The 19,132-nt window shown below is 40.4% G+C and overlaps 1 protein-coding gene across 6 annotated transcripts in view; it reads left to right on the forward strand.

Moving 5' to 3' along the window:
• The window catches only part of LOC146695289 (equilibrative nucleoside transporter 1-like), a 41,296-nt gene continuing 22,164 nt past the window's right edge, over nucleotides 1–19,132 (forward strand). For 3 of the 6 annotated variants that reach the window (XM_085477311.1, XM_085477310.1, XM_085477314.1), the window contains exon 1: nucleotides 13,207–13,330. The gene's annotated coding sequence lies outside the window, so the exon portion shown is untranslated. Of the gene's footprint in view, nucleotides 145–13,191; nucleotides 13,331–19,132 lie in introns of those variants that run through there. The other 3 variants (XM_085477312.1, XM_085477313.1, XM_085477316.1) reach the window with 2 other exon arrangements.

Below are 19,132 nucleotides of genomic sequence, written 5' to 3' on the forward strand. Positions count from 1 at the left end.
TCTATGTGTGCCAGCTGCACGAACAGGGTCTAATTTCGCGGCTGAATGAGACGAGAGAAAACAGACGAATGAACGCGTCAACGCTGTTCCCCATAAAGCTCCGTGCTGCTCGAATGTGAGGTTATCGCAGGCTGGTTGCATTAGGTAAGTCTGTGTTCCTGTCTGTTTGGGACGAGCTGGTGAAACTCCAGCAGAACCGGTGACAAGGTCAAATGCTGCGCATGGTGCTGAAAGTGCGCCAGATGACGCGTGACTGAGGGCAGAGAGCTGTACTCGAATTTTGATGTGAGGCGGAATAGCTGTGGAACAGTCCACACAAACCCCGCGTTTTTGTTGTGATAGCTGCAGAGGAAGTTGAAAGATGACTCGTTTGGACTCAACGTTGGTGCAGGCCAGAGGTTGAGACTTGTGCACGGTTTGAGTTGAGGTGCCACAGCAGGTGGCAGTGTGAGAATGGAGATCCCTCCTTTCAAATACTCACACACACACTCTATGCAGCAGGAGATAACATGAAAGAGCTCCGAGAATAGACCCCACTGATCTAAAAACACTACTGTATCATGTGAACATTTGGCTGGTGTTTTCAGTGCTCACACACCATTTCAGACTCTCTCTCTCCCTGTCCTCTGTGTGCTTGCTATAATGTTGGTGGAGTGTGTTGCACCTTTAAAGCTGCTTGCATATCAGCGCTCCTGTGGCTTTGAGAAAGCTGCTATTCTCTCAGTGATAATATGGTCTGTTGGTTTTCTCCTGCAGTGAACACAGCTGTGCATGTAAAGAGGAGCAGGTTACATCCTCACTGGAGCTGATGTTCTCAGTTCGAAAACAGTCATCAAAAATGTAGTTGATCATTAGAAGAATTTGTTCTCAGTCTTATCTCACTGAAACTGAAAATATTTGGATTTGAACTTGACAAAAGATAAAGGCAAGATGACCGCAGAGCTTTGTGAACTCATGCCGCTCCTAATGTTCAGTTATTTTATAGACTTGCCAATTAAAGGAGAACTACATTTCCTATATGCTGATTATTAAAAACCCCAAACCATACAAAACCATAAACATCACTAAAACATCATCGGGTGTCAGCTATTCCTGCTCCTCCTCCTTCGGAGGTTTAAAAACATTACCGGTTTCCATAATTTAGCCATGCATTCGGAGATGCAGCTGACCTATAAGAACATAGCAGCCAAGATTCAACAAAGTGCAGTCTGGTTGCAACTGTAAGCATGTTTTGTTCTGCTCAGTTGTAGAACAGAGTTTTAGGCTGACATCTGAAATGTAATGGAGTTTAGGGAGTGGTACTTTAAGCAGTGAACCCGATCACTGGATCCAGACCTCCTCGTCCCTCCTGTAGTTTTTCCCACTTGCACTGATTTGATAAAACAATTCTGGGGGAAACTGGGAGGGGATGTCAATCAAATTCCAGGGGGAAAAGAAACCACCCCCACCCCATGTCCCCACTTTAGCAACACCCCAGTGAGTAGCACTTTACTAGTTAATGGGCCTTTGTTTGCAAAATCTGTTAAGTTTCCTATTCATTAGGAAAACAATAAAACTATGTGACATCCTGATTGTTTTCTCTTGTTCTTGTAACAGAGGCACATAGATAGAAGTGATTAGATTACAGACTGCAGAAGCCGAGGATCATTGTGAGTTTGAGCAAGATGCTGAACTCCCTACTAGCTCTGTAACCGGCCTTCAGCACCTTATTAACTGAGCCCAGTTTACTGTCCTTTTCTGCAGCTCTCTCTTTTTGATCTCCTACCAGGACGTTATGCCCTGAGACAATTATGCAGCTATAATTAGAAAGTCCAATCTGAAAATCAGACGGGGGTGGAACAGCACGTAGTGTGAGTGTGCAGCAGGGTAACATGATGCAGTGGACTAACCAAAACTGAATCAAGGTCTTAAACACAACTGACTTTATTTTGTAGAGACAAACCAATCTGTTTATGTATTTAACTGGTGAAATAGAAGGAAATGTCCTTCACAGTTTCATGAAAACAACAGTTGAAATAAATGCAAAGGAAAGGAAATCCTGTCCTGCTTTGACATGGCCCAGAGGAGGATCCCAGTGTCTTTGGTTACCTCCAAACCTTTCTTCATCTTTGGTGGCACAAACCGCTTCAGATGTCTACTTATTGTTTAATGTACACTTTATGGTCATTTTGTTAGGGACACTTGTTCAACTTAATGCATTTAGGCATGTAGACATGGTCAAGATGATCTGCTGAATGAGCAAGAATGGGGATTTAAGTGACTGTGAATGTAGCATGGTTGTTGGTCTGAGTATTGTAGAAGCTGCTGATCTGCAGAAGAGCATCTCTGAAACAGATTAGACAAATTAGACAATAGGATGTTGATCTAATGAGTCCCAGTTTCTGCTGCGACATTCGGCTGAGTCAGAATTTAGTGTAAGCAACATGAAAGTATGGATCCATCTTGGCATGTAACAAAGGTTCAGGCTAGTGCCTGTAGTGTAAGGGTGTGGGGCATATTTTCTTTGCGCACTTTGAACCCGTGGATCATTTAAACACCCAAAACCTCAGTATTGTTGCTGACCTTGTGCATCTCACTTACAGTCTACTGTAAGTAGTGCTAGTTTGTGTGCTAACATACTCAGGTGACACTGCTTTCTGCAGTGTTGTTTTACCATTAGCAAGAGCAGTTGTTTGTTGAAATGTTTTAGGGCAGTTTTGTCTTTGTGAAATGTTCAAAATAAGCATGATTAAGTGCTGAAAGACTTTAAACAATTAGTTGTGCTCATCTAAAGAAGGTTTATTTAGTTCATTATCACAAAGTAAATACCAACAAAAACAAAAGCAAGAAACAGAAAAAGTGAAACTGCAGTCAGCTAGTTATTTTAAACATCTGCATTGATAACAGTGTATCACTAGTTAAGTACTGGTTAACATGTAACTACAACTTCACAAAGCTGTTAGTATGTATACAGACTTCCATGATGGATATTATGATTAACTTACTATAGAAACAAAAGGGACAAAAGGAGGGTGTCTGAACTAAACTGAGAAGGCTTCTACAGTCACTAAAAATAAAGAAGTCTGAGATTACAAATAACCTGAGCGTATTTCTGCAGAAAATACCCAGGAATGTGGTCTGATTAAGTTTCATCAGTAAATAATCTCAGGTTTGTTTTCAGAAGTCGAATAAGGCATATTTTACACAAACACAGAAGTTTGTTGAGTTTAGTTGAGCAAACTGAGGTCAGTTTGGTTTTTGTCAACTAAGATCTGGGAAATACTAAGTTTAAGATTTAGAAGAAAGAGAAACAATTCTGAGGCTATTGATAGAAATGTATGACTTACTAGATGACTTGGGTCTACTCAAAAAACATTCAAGTCATGTGAATAATGTTGTTGCCCAACATATCTAAATCTGCAGACTGATATATGCATGCCATTTTGTGATACACGCATACAGCACACAGTATACGTCTTTTGAGGTTTATGGTTTCCTTAATTCTGAAAACATTTTGCAACCAGGCTAGACTGCAAGACAACCACAAGCTCATTGCACACCAGTGCGACAAGGTTGCATGCATAAGAGGGCAAAGCAGGCTTTCCTGTGTTTTGGTATCTTTACATCATATAAAGAGTGTTCTCCAGTCTGTAGCTGTTTAAATATGTTTGAAGAGTCAGTGTCCTTTTTCGTCCTTCCTCATATGTAGCACACAGCAGGAGACTAGCTGCATCAGTAGTATTCTCACTCTTGCGTGTATTCCCTGGTTTAGAGTGAGCATGCTGGAGGCAGCATATCTGCAAGGTAGGAATTCTGTGCCCCATTACTTGGAGTGTTCTCACGTCAGTGCAATCAGACATGACATAGTTTTTTAGCTGGGAGCTGGCAGGTAAAAGACTTTCACCTCCTTTGGGTAATGTCTATAAGTCCGTCTATTAAAACATCCTAAACAATAGATAAATCCAAGGTCAGTATAAAAAGAGAATGTTTATCTTTATTTTCTTTACAAAAATGAATGTTGTTAGATTCTAGATACTGGTGCGTTGTTTGTTTGTTTTTGTTTGTTTCATATTCAGTTTTTTTTAAAAAACCTTTTGGAAAAAATTAAAATCCTTGAGGCATCATTTAGTCTTTTATCTCTGATTTACTGAGATCTTAAATCCTCCTTAAACATTTAAAAGCATATCACACCTTTATCAAACAATGCTTTTGCAAAATGCTAACTCCGCCTCCAAATAATGATATTGTTGACAGATGTCGGGGTCTGTTGCATGATCGTCTGTGTGATGATGTCATGCCACTTGTGGTCAAAGTCTCAGCAGTGCAACTTGAGGCTAAAAGAGAGTAGAGGTGTCATGTAAACAAACACAATATAATATATGATAAACATGCTTCCTTTGTTCATTATCTATTAATAATAAATGAAAAACTGTAGAACTGAACCTTTCCCACATCTCTGTTTGAGATGCATTGATGATGGTGCCCATGACACGTCTCACAGTCACTGTTTGGCCATGCATGTGGCAGATGCCTCACACTTAATCATCAAGTGTCACACTGCCATGTGGTCCACACGCAGCTGAGGGATCTGGTGTCAGCTTAACGAGCAAATAAAGGCCAGCCTACAGTTCATCCTCAGTGTGAAACAAGCTGTTACAGTGTCCTTCTACCTCTCTTTAAGCTAGTGGCTGTCTTTCTTAAATGCCGCCGTTCAAAAGTTGAAAAGCTTGTGCCCAAAACTCTGTAATTTTTTTAATAATCATTTATCATTTATTTTATCATAAATAAAATTTCAAGTTTAAACTTATTTCAAAAAGGGTCAGTGATATATATATATATATATATATATATATATATATATATATATATATATATATAATGTTCTTCCTCTACCTGTGTGTTATACTTGTATAACTATGTATGTGACAAATAAAGAACCTTGAACCTTGAACAATATCACCAAAGTCTTGTTTTTTTTTTCTCCATAAAACAGAATAAATCTGTTTTTATCACTTTATACTGCGCCGTTGTATAGCTTTGCTTTTTTGATGACTCCTCTGACCATCCAGACTCTTCTTGCCATCAAGGAGCACTCATGTGATCAGTGATTATGACATAAAATTTTGAAAGAAAGCAACCAGCGATACGGTTCTTTAGGCCCACGGTTGTAACTGTCTCTATGCTGGATATAGTTGGTAAGGACCGAGAGGTTGGGAAAGGTGGAAGGATGGCCACGTAGAATAAAGCCTGACCACAAAGGTGTCCCTTTACTTTTCTACCAATCCTGCCCACACATCCTACACACTTCCACTCTGTTTGGACATCCTTGTAGATGCTTCAAACTATTCTCAGATGGAAGTAGAATATAAAGCTCTACAACACCACGACTAGTCAGGAGACTGAGGAAAATACTCATACTTTTGGAAGTGCATCCAGTTTTTTAACTAACTGGAGCTCTGCAGTCATTGCGTACACACACAGGCTTATTGTAACCAGCAATTTTAATTTTACTTTTTTGACAATTAAAAATGAACTTTAGCAGCTGCCTCCAACACCCTCCTTCCAGTTCTCATCTATATAAGTTCCCCCAGTTCTACAAGCTGTTCATTCTCATTTACGTGCCCCACCCTCCCTCCCCTTTTCAATTCTTTAACTTCTTCAATTCTCTTTGGCACATGGGGATCTGCCAGGCCCGGGAGCCATTCCCCTTCGAGGCTTTCCCCAAACCGCAGCTCAATTCATGTCCAAGCCATTCACCTTTACCTACTAAGACGCTGACAAACCGAAAATGAGGACATGGGCCCAGCGAGTGAAAACAACATTTTTATATGAATTCCTAAGACCAAGCACAGAAAAAACTCTGTATTTTCATGCAGAACATGAACTGCAATTCATTGTTAATGTTCTGGATAAACTATGCAGAAAATTTCCATAGTTTAAATAAATATCTGACTCCATTACTAATCCTTTGAAATCCAGGGTGAAACTGAAGAACTGCAATTTTTTTTTTAAAGTGACTGTAGAGAGCCTCATCACCTGACTCTGACAGTCTGAAATTATGTGCTGTGCCACTGTGAAAATATAATTTCACTAAACACATTTCTTAAGCAATTACAGCCTCAAGTGTGCCTTTGTTTCCATTATGGTTTCAACAGATGGCCTGTGTGTGAAGTGGAGGGAGATGAAAACAGTCAAGGTTAAATAAGACTGGGAAATCAAGAACAATTGAGTACTGGGTTTCAAATGGGCAACCACACCACAGAAAACAGACCTCCAAAATGTTAAAAAAATAAAGCCTTTGCATCTGGTTACCTCTGCTTGATTATTTTCCCTTATGGGGACAGACCAACAGGATGGCTGTAAGCTCCTGATAAGATGTAAAGCAGGGCCTGGGCGAAAACTGATGGCATTAAGAAGAGTGGCAAACAACATCAAGGAGAAGAGTAGATCTATAGATGGTCATGATCTGATAGCCAAATGTACTCCGGACCTAAAGTCTTGTAACAGCTGTCTGTCAGTGGGGAATTCAGATTTCCTGAGCTGTTTTCACAGATGATGTTATGTAAGTAGATACTCAAAGAAAACACAGGCGGCTGCATGCAAACACGTATACGTTTACACGCATGCAGTCATGGACTTCAGCTGCAGTTCAGATCATGTGCAGAATCGCGAGATTTCTCACATTTACTGCAGTTTAATATTTGTTGTGTGTGTCGCGGTGAATGTCTGTGCGGTTAGTTCATAGTAAAACTGGGCATGGAGACTTTGGATTCAACAATTTCAAAGACACTAACCTTGTTAAGCAGTTATGAAAAACACATGTTGTGACATCACAGATTGAGATAGCTAGTGCCCACATAAAAACAGGGATTTTATGTTTTTAAGTGGGGTTTTTTCTGTGCAGTTTCTGCTTTTCTCTACATGAAAACACACTTTTAGCTCACTTACAATTGACTGACCTTATAGATAGATAGATATTCAGACACTGTTTGCATAGTTTTGACATAGAGGCAGAGCGCTTTCGTCATCTCTAATTTGTGCCTCCTCGTTCCCTCTGTCTACTTGCCTGTGACACGTAAAGCAATTTCAGTGTGTCATGTTGAATGCAATCAGTTCCTAGATTGCATCAGAAGGACAGAGGAGACTTGCTGGAGGAGCTTTAATCAGGGATGCACAGAGCATGTTTTTAGTGCTTCTTATTAGCCAATATAGAGCTTTGTGGGAAGGCTTTTTATGATAGTGCTTGGATGGATTCAGTTCTAGAATGAGTGAGGGAAAACGTGGATGTTTTTTTAGGTTGGTTTGTGTGTCACGCAGTTCTTGCTTTGTGTTCGGTTGGTCACCGATTATACCTTTCTATCTTTCTGCAATTCTCATCTGAACGATGATGATGATACGTGAATGTAACTCATGGCTTGAAGTCTTGGTACCTGGGACTCGTGATGCTTTGAGATTTTAGTTCCTGTTTAATATTCTTGAATGTTGGTTTGTGCTTAGGGGCTGCATGGTGGTGCACTGGTTAGCCCTGCTGCTTCATTGCAAGAAGGTCCTGGACCCTGCAGAGTTTGCATCTTACTCTGGCTTCCTACAGAAGTCCAGTGATATGGATGTTAGATGTTAGATGTTAGGTTACGTGGTGATTCTAAATTGGATGTAGGTGTGAGACTCAATGGTGTGTTAGCCCTACAACAGACTGGTTAAGAGTCTAAAATAAAGGGCCAATTTCTCTCAAGTAAGGCACCTAGACCCCCAACCCCTTGTAAAATGAAGGATTTCTTCAGTTAATTTAGAATTAACTCCAGCTGCATATTAACCATGCCTGTAAGCCAGCAGTCTTAAGGATGAAATCAGATAAAGCCACGTTAAGAATCTGGGTTCAGAGCTGCAGGTTGCTGACACCTTCCTTACACCACATTGGGATTAAAACCCTAGATTGAAATGCACTGCAAACATTTCAATGTATTAAATGTTGACCTTTTATGCCTGAGAAGCACTTGCCATTTGTTATGAACTGTGGAATAAAGCAATTAATTGTTTGTTGGTTCCAGTTTCCATATTTCTGGGCTTTTTTTAGTACCACTTTATTTCCTGGGATAACAGCAGCTCTTTCCAGAGAACTGGTCTCTGTCCTGTCGTCAGAACAAATCTGCTACAACACAAATTAATTTTAAGGATAATAGAAATGTAGAAATGACAAGAATGCACACTCACACAGCCTCCGCCTCCGCATGTGCAGAACAGACTCGCAACTGTTCGCAACTGTTTTTTTGAGGGCAACTGTGACTGAGAGTGGTGTGAGAAATTTGTGGGTGGGTTCCCGCTATCTCAGAAGATCTACGTGTCAAGTGCTCTTAAGTAAGGCACCTAACCCCCCGACTTCTCCCCGCTGCCTTCTCCGTGTGTGTTCATTGCACATGGATGGACTCAAAATTTCTGTGTACAGAACAAACACACCTTGTAAAATGAAGCATTTCTTTGTTTTAACATCATGTAATTCATACATTTTAACAGCATTCAGTGGAAGGTTAAAACCTGCTCAAACTGACATAAATAACTTCTGTTCTCTGTCTCCAGTTTCGTATATATGTGCACACCTGTTTGTCCATCCTGAAATGAAAAATGAGCTCAGTGATTGATGGAAAAGATCATTTTTATGTGCAGGAGCGATTCATTTTTCAGATACGCTTAGATAAGCTTTTATCAACACTTATACATACCAAGTTAGTGATATATGAAGAAGTGATTTAAGGGAATTCAGCAAATTAAAGTCTGATGGTTTCTGTTTTATTTCATGGTCACACAGAAGAATGTGAGCAGCAACTCTTCAAGTTGCACAATTTGGGACTAATGCCAGTTTTAAATTTTCTGGATTTGGATGTAAATCCCATAATGGACTGTTTCAAAATCCTGTCCCTCAACGCACCTCCAGATTGAGGGGAATTCCTTGTCTGTGCAGTAGCAGATTTGCTGATGGTCCATTGTGACAGGGATTTCATAGTACCGCGTGACCCTTGCAACGACTCGCACTCAGTTGGGAGTTTGAAGGGGCTTCTGAGGTAATGAAAACAGGGATTCCACTCTCACATATCTTTGTGAGGAGTTTTTCTTTGTTTGTTTGTCTTTATCACTTCAGTCCAAGTTTTAAACCCTAAAAATGGAGCCAGGTCTTAAAATCCTCATCCTCCAGTAGAGAGCTTACTTCACCCTGCTTCCTAAGCCATTCGGGGGTTTAGAGGCCATCCGTTGGGATTCCTTTCTTTACCACTGTCTTCTTAAATCTCAGTATGTGGTCAGAAAGCCACTTCCAGCCTATTCACGTCATGCCCTCCTCCTCTCTCTGCGTGCACCTCTTATGCCACAAACTTCACAAGATGTTCTCGAATTAGACGTGTGATGTTTATTTGCTTAACTTTTGTTCTAAAAATGGCAAAACAAGGAAGCTGTTCGTGGGTCAGCGGGAAGCGAAGGGGTTAAGCATTTCATCTGACAGCGACACAACAAAAAGAAGAAGGCCATTGATTGTTTTTTCAGGCTCTCATTGACAATATGAAAGGTTGCTTTGGCTGCATGTTCAGCTTGTGCAGGCTAAAACCGCCTCTGCCAGATGTCACACAGGCGCTCCAAAGGAGTCAGTTTTCGCCAAAGACCACAAACACGCACACCCGTTGGGTTACAGTTGCTGCTGTTTTCTCTGCCCCAATTTTCTGGTCGTCACCTGCATTTATCTTTCCCACATTACCCGTCAGATATCTCTGCGTTCATGCTCAACATTGCCTCATGAAAGAAGTCTCTCATAGAACCCACATTTCCTTTCTTTTATTTTCCTTCTCCCTGGCAGTCTCAGTCCTCTTCATGGAAAAACCCAGTTAAGTTTGTGCCTTACAGCACTGACAAGCTGCTAACCGACTTTCCTCTTTGGCTACACAAGCCAATAAACAAGCCACAGACATATATAGTTACAAAAATACATTTGAAAGGCCAGTGATGGAAATGCTGTGCAGTTTTGTGTCTTCACACCAGCAGAGAGAGAGAGAGACAGTGGACCCTCAGTCCTCTTTGCTCAGCTCGTCGTTCACTGGGTTTGGGTTTGCAGGGAAGCAGACAGACTTGTTCTCCGTCACAGATGGTTTCTGTCCGAAACCGCCGCAAGCTTTTTTTAGACGGAGGGGAGACAGGGTGTGGATGACTGTGTACCTACCACAACTATATGAGTAAACAGGGTTAAGTGTATCCAGACTCGACACAAAAATGTCCACAAACAACGGCCCACGTTTTATGATGAAATTATATGCTGGTGTCTCTTTTTGCACACTCTTGAGACAAGCTGTACTCTAAAAGATTCTGTAAGATGTTTGTATTTTATTTAGAGATACAGCAGGCCAAAGTGTTGCACAACAGCAACAACCGATTCCATCTGTTTCCAGCTTTTGATCACGACAAAAACTGGACTCAGTTCTTCTAGTACAAGGGAAAAAAAATGTTTTCGGCATTTTTTTTTGTTTTACACAAATACAGCTCTTTAGGAATACTAAATAGGCTTTCTAATCTTGTCTGTGGGTGATTTGCCCTTCTCTATATGCCTCAGACTGTTAAACTTAGTCAGCTTTGGCCTTCAGGGCAAATTCCTGTGCCTAATGTCTTTGCATTCGAAAATACTGTAGGTTAGTGTGAATATTAGTAATGCATGGTAAATAATTGATTGTACATTTTTAATTAAAACAACTCCCTCCATATTTAACACCGAATTAATTACTGGTAACTATCTGTATTGTGCTGCTTTGGAAATACAGTACTGTGCAAAACTCTTGAGATACCTCTTATTTCTTTATTTTGTTTCCAAGGAGCCAGACTTTTCTTGTAATTTTCTGAAGGGGTCTTGGGCAATAGTTATCCAGGCTCTCTGAAGATCTTTGTCTTTGGATATTGGCTGCTTTTTTACTCACTGTCAGTCCAGTCTTTGTATCTGACCAGAATGTTGTTTTGTTTGTTAAACCACTTAACACAGACCTATGAATCACTCAAGCATAAAATGTGCCGAACTCATGGCACATGGCAAAATCTGATTTTAAAAAGTGGTTGCCCCAACAAGGTGATTCCCAAGGAGCTATATTAGCTAAAACTAGATATTTCTCAGTAACATCTATCCTTAAAACATTTGAGAAAACCATTTTGATGCAAGCTCAATCATCCAGGTAAGGAAATCCCAAAAGATCAGTGGTTGTTGATCAGTAGTCATGAATATTTGCATATTAATGATCAAGGAACTGACCTCACCTCTCCTCACCTGGAGGAGGTGAGGAGAGGTGCAACAATGAGTGTTTATAGCATCTGTAAAATATGATGGAGGCTCTGTCATGGTGTGGGGCTGCATTTCAGCCTGTTGTGTTGGGGATCTTGTCAAAACTGATGGAGCTGGGAATGCAGAAAGAAGGGTTTGATTTTAAACCACTGATACCATCTGAAAAATGTCTTTTTGGCAACAGGTTTATTTTTCTGCATGTCATGTCATGGATTGGCAGAGCTCAAAACTTGACATTACTGAAGCAGTGTGGGATCATCTTGATAGAAAACGGAGCAAAAAGCAGCCAGCATTCAAAGAAAAGCTTTAATTGTCTTTCAAGAAGCCTGGAGAAGTATTCCCGAAGACTACTTTAAGAAATTACTAGAAAGCTTGTCTAAGAGAATGGCAGTGCTGAAGAGTAAAGGTGCTCATACCAAATATTGACTTTCAAACTCTTTCAAAAATTATAACTGTACAAACTCTGTTTTTGCCTTATGTACTGATTTCTGTCTACATCAGAGAATAGGATCAAAGAATACATTCATTAGGATTGTCGAACTTTGTGATTGAATTCTGAATCATTGCTTCTCAGGCTTCAAGTAGAAGACACATTAAATTCCTTTTCTTCCTCTATGGGAGAATCGCAGCTGATGGGTTTTCATGACCAAAGTTGAAACATCACTCAAACATGGATTTATCTCTGTTTGCATCACTTCCAATCTATGTAATGGTGCCTTGCAGAAACTTTGTTTCGTGCTTCTTGCTCAGCAAATGTGGAAACTCCCTCAAGACTTGCTTATGATGCTGACTGTGCAAAGGTGTTATCAAAGCAAAAGGTGGTTGCTTTGTTATAGAATATATTTAGTTGGTGGTATTTTTGCTTACTTTGTTTTTTTCGTTGTTATTTTGAAGTTCTGAATTCTTGTAGCAAAAACAAAGAAAAACCATGCTGTGCTGTGGCAAGTACTTTTGCATTACTTGGTTTCATTTGTACCACAAGCTGCTTCTTTAGAGTGATATAATTGCCACATTTATGGTTGTGCTGGTCACATCAGTAGTGATATGATTACTCATCAGAGATGTTTCAAAAACAGTCACAGACATTGGCATTACACATCCAGAAAGTCTTGGGTGGCAGATGACATTTTATTGTCGTCCCACATCGAATACTCAAGCTTCCTCCGCCTCGTCACTGGTTAGGCTTCACGGCGTGCCATTCAGGGATGATTTTGAAAGTGCAGTTGACTTGCCGAGCCATAACATTTTATAGTGTGTTTCCATAAATTGTATTCTTTCCGTTTTTTCCTTTTAAATAGAATTACAGTGTAGAAACACTTTCTTATGAGTAATTTTTTTATTCATTGTTTATGAAAAAAGTACACCTGACTAGTGTCAAAATATGCTTATTGAGGAAAAGCTAATATAACAGCCTTCTACTACACAGCAGTTTGTTTGTTTATTATGTTATATATTAATAATCTTGAGCTGCAAGGTTGTATCTAGTAGTTGTAGTTGAGCATGTCAAATCATTGTAGTAAGTGTAAATGGGAAGTGTTTAACAAAAAAATAGGAAAAAAATAACCTTAGTTATGTCAGTTATTTTTCACTGACATACTGTATTAACAAAACGGATTTGAAATCACACAAAAAACGTGGCATGGGGTGGCATGGGGTGCCACCCCATGCCACCCCGTGCCACCCTTCTAGATCCGCCCCTGCGGATAGTGCTGAAACGAAAAAGCTCGATGAAACACTGTCTGAAACGAATAAGCCTGAACTACAAATTAAAAACAATGCAGAAAACTTAAAGGCTCGGAGCAAAACTCACAGACTGTGACAAAAGGATCCTTTCGTGTTGTGTTTGGGCTCATTTATTAATTTTAGATATTTGTTTTTATACCCTGGCGGGCTACCACCCAATAACAGGCTTATTTTCGTCCCCTGTGCGCCTTTTGTTGTTCTAAACTTGCGATAAATGATTGGGTGATGATCATGCCACGAAGGCGTGTCTGTCTGTTCATTTGAGTAGACGAGTGGATGGGGACAAGAAACTCCACCAACTCCGGTAAGGTAAGACATCACACTGCAGTCAATGAGCGCTAGTCTGTACTCACAGACGCTTATTTTACCTTTATCATCAAGGATCGCCACATAAATGCGCGGTAGTTTGAAACCGCCTTCAGATTAAGCGTAAAAATAACGTTGCTGTTGTATCGGATGCTGATTTGTGCTGTTATGTTAAAGTTACGAGGCCGTGGTTCGTTTTTATACCTAAAATAATCTAAAGAGGTAGAAAAACAGGCAGACTGACCGGGGCTTTCGTTACTCCGTGGCCGCGTGTGTCCTTTGTTGATTTAAATTAAATTTAGCGCCACGTTTTCGCGCTCTATCCCGGCAATTAGACACAGACGGTCCGGCTAGAGAAGAGGGCTGACTAATGGAAACATTGTGGTGCAAAAAAACGCTGTTTCTTAACGCATTTTTTCATTCCTGCGCTTCGCATTTCGCCGGTTTTTGTTTCTCTCAGCACGAGAGTGACACATCTAAACCACTGCTGCAGCTTCTTCCCGAATTTTGTGATTAAAAAACAAAAGACTCTAATGAAACTCTTGTCGAATGAAAGAATTGCATATAGCAGTGCTACATTTTTAGATAACCTTGTGATCAGTCGTTGGACACGTGGTTGGTTGTGTGTGTGTGTGTGTGTGTGTGTGTGTGTGTGTGTGTGTGTGTGTGTGTGTTGGCAGCTGTAATGGGCTCTTCAACGTGCGTGATGGTATCACACAGGAGCTAATGAAATGAATTGATGAGCAGGTGAAATGAATGCATTCACCGCTTAAGCGTGCCAGTTGTAATCTGAAACCATAAGTGTGGTTGGAACAGGGGAGTGGGCATCCTGTGGGGTTCTTTCTCTTGTGGTTTTGTGATGCTTAGATGATTTATAGGGGGTAGTTCTGTTGCAGGCTCTCTCCCTTACTGAGTGTCTTTCCTGGCCTGGCTTCAGGTCACATGAATCTGTGTCTATTTGTGACTCTGTGACCCCTGAACAGAGAGAAGAGTGCGCCAGAATGGCAACTTCCCCCCCCCCCCAGTGAACAGCTGATGGTGCTGTGACCACCACAGGGTGACTAGTAAGAGTGGGAGTTAAGTTTTCACCTGTTTCCTGAGCTTTAACCAGTCTTCTTGGTTACAGAATATAGCATAGATCATTTTTGGCTAATGTGAAGGAAATGATTAGGCTAAACTGACTCACTGCCTTGTATTTCAACTCAACTGTGCCGACTGTAGTGCAGTCATGGAGCTGCTGTTGCCAGTCTGCTATTCATCCAAACCACCTGAACCAACTGAAAAGACGGGCAGCTGGAGAAAGGCTTTGTTCCTGCTCCCGCTAGAGTGGCGGGAAAGGAAAATGAGTGTAAAGACAGCAGGTCACAGTGAAGACAACAGATCTGGAGACCTTTTAACACCCTTTCTTCTGGTGTGAATTGGATTTCTTTGTAAATTCTAAGGATTTATAATCCTGATACTCTCAGTACCTCACTGAAGTCTCCCTTATCTCCCTGTGTTATTGATTCCTGCTCTTATTTGCCCATGCAAATAATTATTCCCAGTTTGAGACAGCAATCTATGTAAGTCACTGGATTGCTTTTGTAGGTAAAATCTAAAAAGGGGAAAAACCTAGACAGCATGGTTGCAGTAGGTAGTAGTTTGTTTCTAAATAAAGATTGCAGTAGAGAGTGCTTCCTGTTGTTTTTCACTTCTTATAAATAGATGGAGTTATGAGTAATAAGCCAGATATTGTGTTTCAATTGTATTTCCACTCCCAGCTCCAGTGATGTTAGAGTTTTGTTGAATTACCTTCATTGATCTGCTTTCATTGTGTATTGGGTTGTTGTGCAGGTCTGCTTGCTGTGAACGTGACAACTCAAATCCCTTTTTTGTATACGTGATGAGATTAAGGTATTTGCCAACGTCTCAGGATATTCCTTGAATATGAGCTGTCACAGTCATTGTTTGTATTTATTTATTTTTTTTATCACTGACTGAATAAAAGGCCTGTACAGGCACGGCGTTTGGTGATGTCCACTGACTGTGACGTTGACACCAAATAGCAGCTTTGAGGTGATGAAAAACTGAACTTTTATGCAGCATAAATTTGCTGCCAGGGCAGGTGGTTGCTATACTGATGCATGGCCCAGTGAAAATTGGAAAGCAGTGTGAAGATATTGTGTTACTGTTTACTGTACTTAGTTTGCAGTGAGGCAGGAGGGTGTGCAAGAACATGTATGAGCATGTGAACCTAAAATACGTTAAGAGATAAAGTACATGTAAAAGTCTTGTACCATCCCTCAAATCTTTATTCAGTTCTTTATCCTATTAGGAATAGAAACATGAGAAATGGATGCATTGGATTTATTGAAATGTGTAACAAAGTGACTAGACATATAGTTTAAACTAGGTTTTGTCACATGTGTAGACACACCTCTAATTAGGTGCCTTTTTTATGCTTGAATAATTCTTTTGACACACACACACACAAAAACAGGTTGGTCTGAAAACGGTCAAGTACAGGACTGGACTAAATGAATGACACATTTCTAGCTCCTTGATAGCGCAATGTAAAGAAATGAGGGGTGGCTCAAGATCTTTGCACATCACTGTAGCAACATATATACTTTGACAGCATATAACTTGTATCTCAAATGAAAGTGTTGCAGTTTTTTGCTGTTCATTGCTCTTAACTTGCATAAAAGTCAGGGTGAGTGGTTGCTCGCTCTCTACGAGAATTGGCAACCAGAGTAAACCACTTCCTTATGTAGTCTGCCAATAAAGTGATGGTCAATAACGCAGCTTCACACTTTAAGCTTTGAGAAACTGAGCTGTAAACCTTATTCAACCCAGAACTCCTCTCTTATTCTCTCTTCTTTGTTCAAAAATGAGCTCAAACATGTTGAAAATTTTTTCTGGCCCTTTTTTTTTTTTTTAAATGGAATTTTTTGCTTCACCCATGTCTTCCTCCTTTTTTTTCAGTCGTTCAGTTTGTTGTTCTCTTTAGACAGAATCAAGATAGTGAAACTGTCCATGACACAAACTGGAGGAGAGACTGCGTGAAATTGAAATCAAGACTGTAAAAGTCAACATACTACAACGTAGCTATAAAGTATTCCTGGGTGTCCTCAGTCTGAGCTGTGGAGCAAACAGAAATTTCTGTGTGTGCCTCAGTTTGTGTGTCATACTTGAACCCAGGGCGATTCTAGTTCAAACTTCTAGAGGGTTTCAGCTCCCAATCATAACATTATCCATACAGTGCCTTCTAATTAATTAAAAAAAATATGCCGTTTGCAAATGTCATCAGCCCTTTTCACATTTGCAAACTTCAATTCAGTTGGAGTCGCTTTACCATGTTACCTTCAAAAGCAACCTAATTGGTTGGATGACCTATTGTAGTGTTTAAGAATAAGCCGAGTGAATAGTCGGAGATCTCAGTCTAATCCAGGCATTTTAGGGTGGAGGCTTTAGTTATCAAACCCGAGGCAAAGGCTCAGTCAGGAAAGAAGTATCGTCGTATATCCCAATTTTATGACTAGAGAATAGATCTGAAGTCTCTTCGTCAGTGTAGTGGCAGTCATCCTGTTTGAGCCATGTTTAGAGTGGTATGAATCCTGAATAAACTACCATTCATATTAATATGCGTTGTTTAGAATATCCACTGGCATTTTTTAAGTGTGCTGCTGGAAAGCACACAAAGCATCCATGAAATAAATGAAAAACTACTTTGTGAAACCCAAGTATTGTTTTTCCAGCTAACTTCACCATCTGCTGCCTCCTTCTTTCTCCTTTGTCCTCTCTCTATCCTCCGCACTCAACTAGAAATTAAAAAATGGCAAAAATATAACCTTATAATAATTTATAAGAGCAAGTGGGGGATCCACAATCGATAACGGGACAACACAGCTTTATAATTTTTAGTGAATTTTACTACACGTCCTGTCTTACCTGTTTATTTTTGCTCCGTCTCTTTGCCGTCTTCATCCTGCTCTCGCCCTTTCTCTCCCTCTCTATGTTAAATATTACAGTCAAAGACATGAAGATGTCAGGTGCAGATTTCAATTAATCACAAATAAACACCGAAGTTTTACTTTGCAAACATTATATTTGCTAACTAAATTGTGAAAATAACAGCTGTATATCCATGTGCCTCTTGTGTGAGTGCTTATGAACTCCAACTCTGGAGCAGCCGGCTTGTAGTCTTTGTTCTGCTCTGCTGCCTCGGTGAGCTCAGCGTAGCGGCACATGAACCAGCTTTTCACCTCCTGCAGGTTGTGGTTAATTTGGCCCTCAAGTGCACAGCAGATTACCAGAGCAGAGCAAGCAGTCCCTGAGGTTGAATTGGAGTACATCCAACTGTGTGAGATTCTTTCTGGGAAGGTGCTGAATGGCCTAAAGGGCGGCCAAAGGAGCAACCTGGGCCAAAAGCCAGCCGGTAGCAAAAACAGGAGACTGGAAGTGCCAGTTAAAGTTAAAGGAGTGTTCACACAGGAACTGATTCACTCAGCATACATCCCTTTGTAGCTGACGGTCAATTGCTAGTGGGTGTTGCAGGTAACAGTTGCCTAGGTAACTGTTGTATTTGCCACCCCGTCATATGCCAATCAACACTATCCTTTACTGTTATTGTTGTTGCCTTAATTGCTCATATTGAAGTTCAGAAAAGTTCTCCTGTGGAAATCATTCCAACTTACTTTCTTGGAATGTTCAGGTTCAGGTTCAGAGCTAGTTTGGAGCGAGTCACAATGACGACTCAGAGGGTTAATATTGCAGAAATTCCTTTTTTTTTTCTTAGAGAGGATTCCAAAAACATTCAGATTTGTAGGTTAATATTTTTAGGGCTTTATTTAGTGGGAAGTTTATTTGTGTTGCGGTGGTGGGATGCAGTTGTGGAGCTAGAATAGAGAGTTGTAAATACATACTGATGGGGAATCCCACGCTGTAGGAGGGGATGTATTGGAAAGCTTGATGATAAGTGCTGTAGATCAAAACCACTATTGTGGTAGTTTCCATGCTCTGTCTTCGAGAAATTTCGGACCTGAAAAGCTATCCAATCACAGCTACATATTGCTTGTTTTTTTTTTTAACAACACCCCCCGTCCTACTGGTTGCACACACTGATCATTTAATGGCACACGCTAATGCTACTGATATCAAAATCATTTTACATCGTGGGCCACATACAGCCCACTTTGATCTTAAGTGGGCCTGACCAATGAAGCTCCATTGTCTGTGAGTGTTAAGAAGTTTAACTACTATTGAATCCCTAAAATAGCTCAATTTAAGAAAGAGAAGTCTAATTTCAACAGTACAAATTGCAGAAAAAGTTCTGATAGCTTATTGCTCAGACTGTTATTTAATTCACAGGGTTGGGAGGGTTCACAAACTTGAGCATGACATGTCTCTTCAAGATTCTCAGTATAAAACTATCCAGTCTTCAGCAGTCATGCTAAAATAAACAGCACCACCATATCCATTTCCTCTGGTTAATTCCTAGAAAAACAATCCAGTTCCAGTCTAGTTGCAGTTTAATATTACTAAGTCAATATGCTGTGACTTGAAAAGGGTTTGGCTCCCATTAGCACTGGGACATGACCTCGAGGAGAGAGTTTATTCTTCACACACCTCATCATATGACCAGCATCAAACTATTCTGTAACTCAGCCTGGGGATAAAGGCGTCTCTGTTATAGAGGTGAGAAAGAGGAACTTCTAACCTTTTCCATCCATGTTTAGCTCTGATTTAAGTGGCATTTTAACTCTAACTTCTTACCCTCCACTGTATCCCACTTTGAAAAGCTCACTTCCCCATACACCAAACCCC

The sequence above is a fragment of the Copadichromis virginalis genome, linkage group LG13 (assembly GCF_057382275.1).
Source record: "Copadichromis virginalis isolate Kocher_CV1m ecotype Utaka linkage group LG13, C_Virginalis_male_GT1.1, whole genome shotgun sequence".
Lineage (NCBI taxonomy): Eukaryota > Metazoa > Chordata > Actinopteri > Cichliformes > Cichlidae > Copadichromis > Copadichromis virginalis.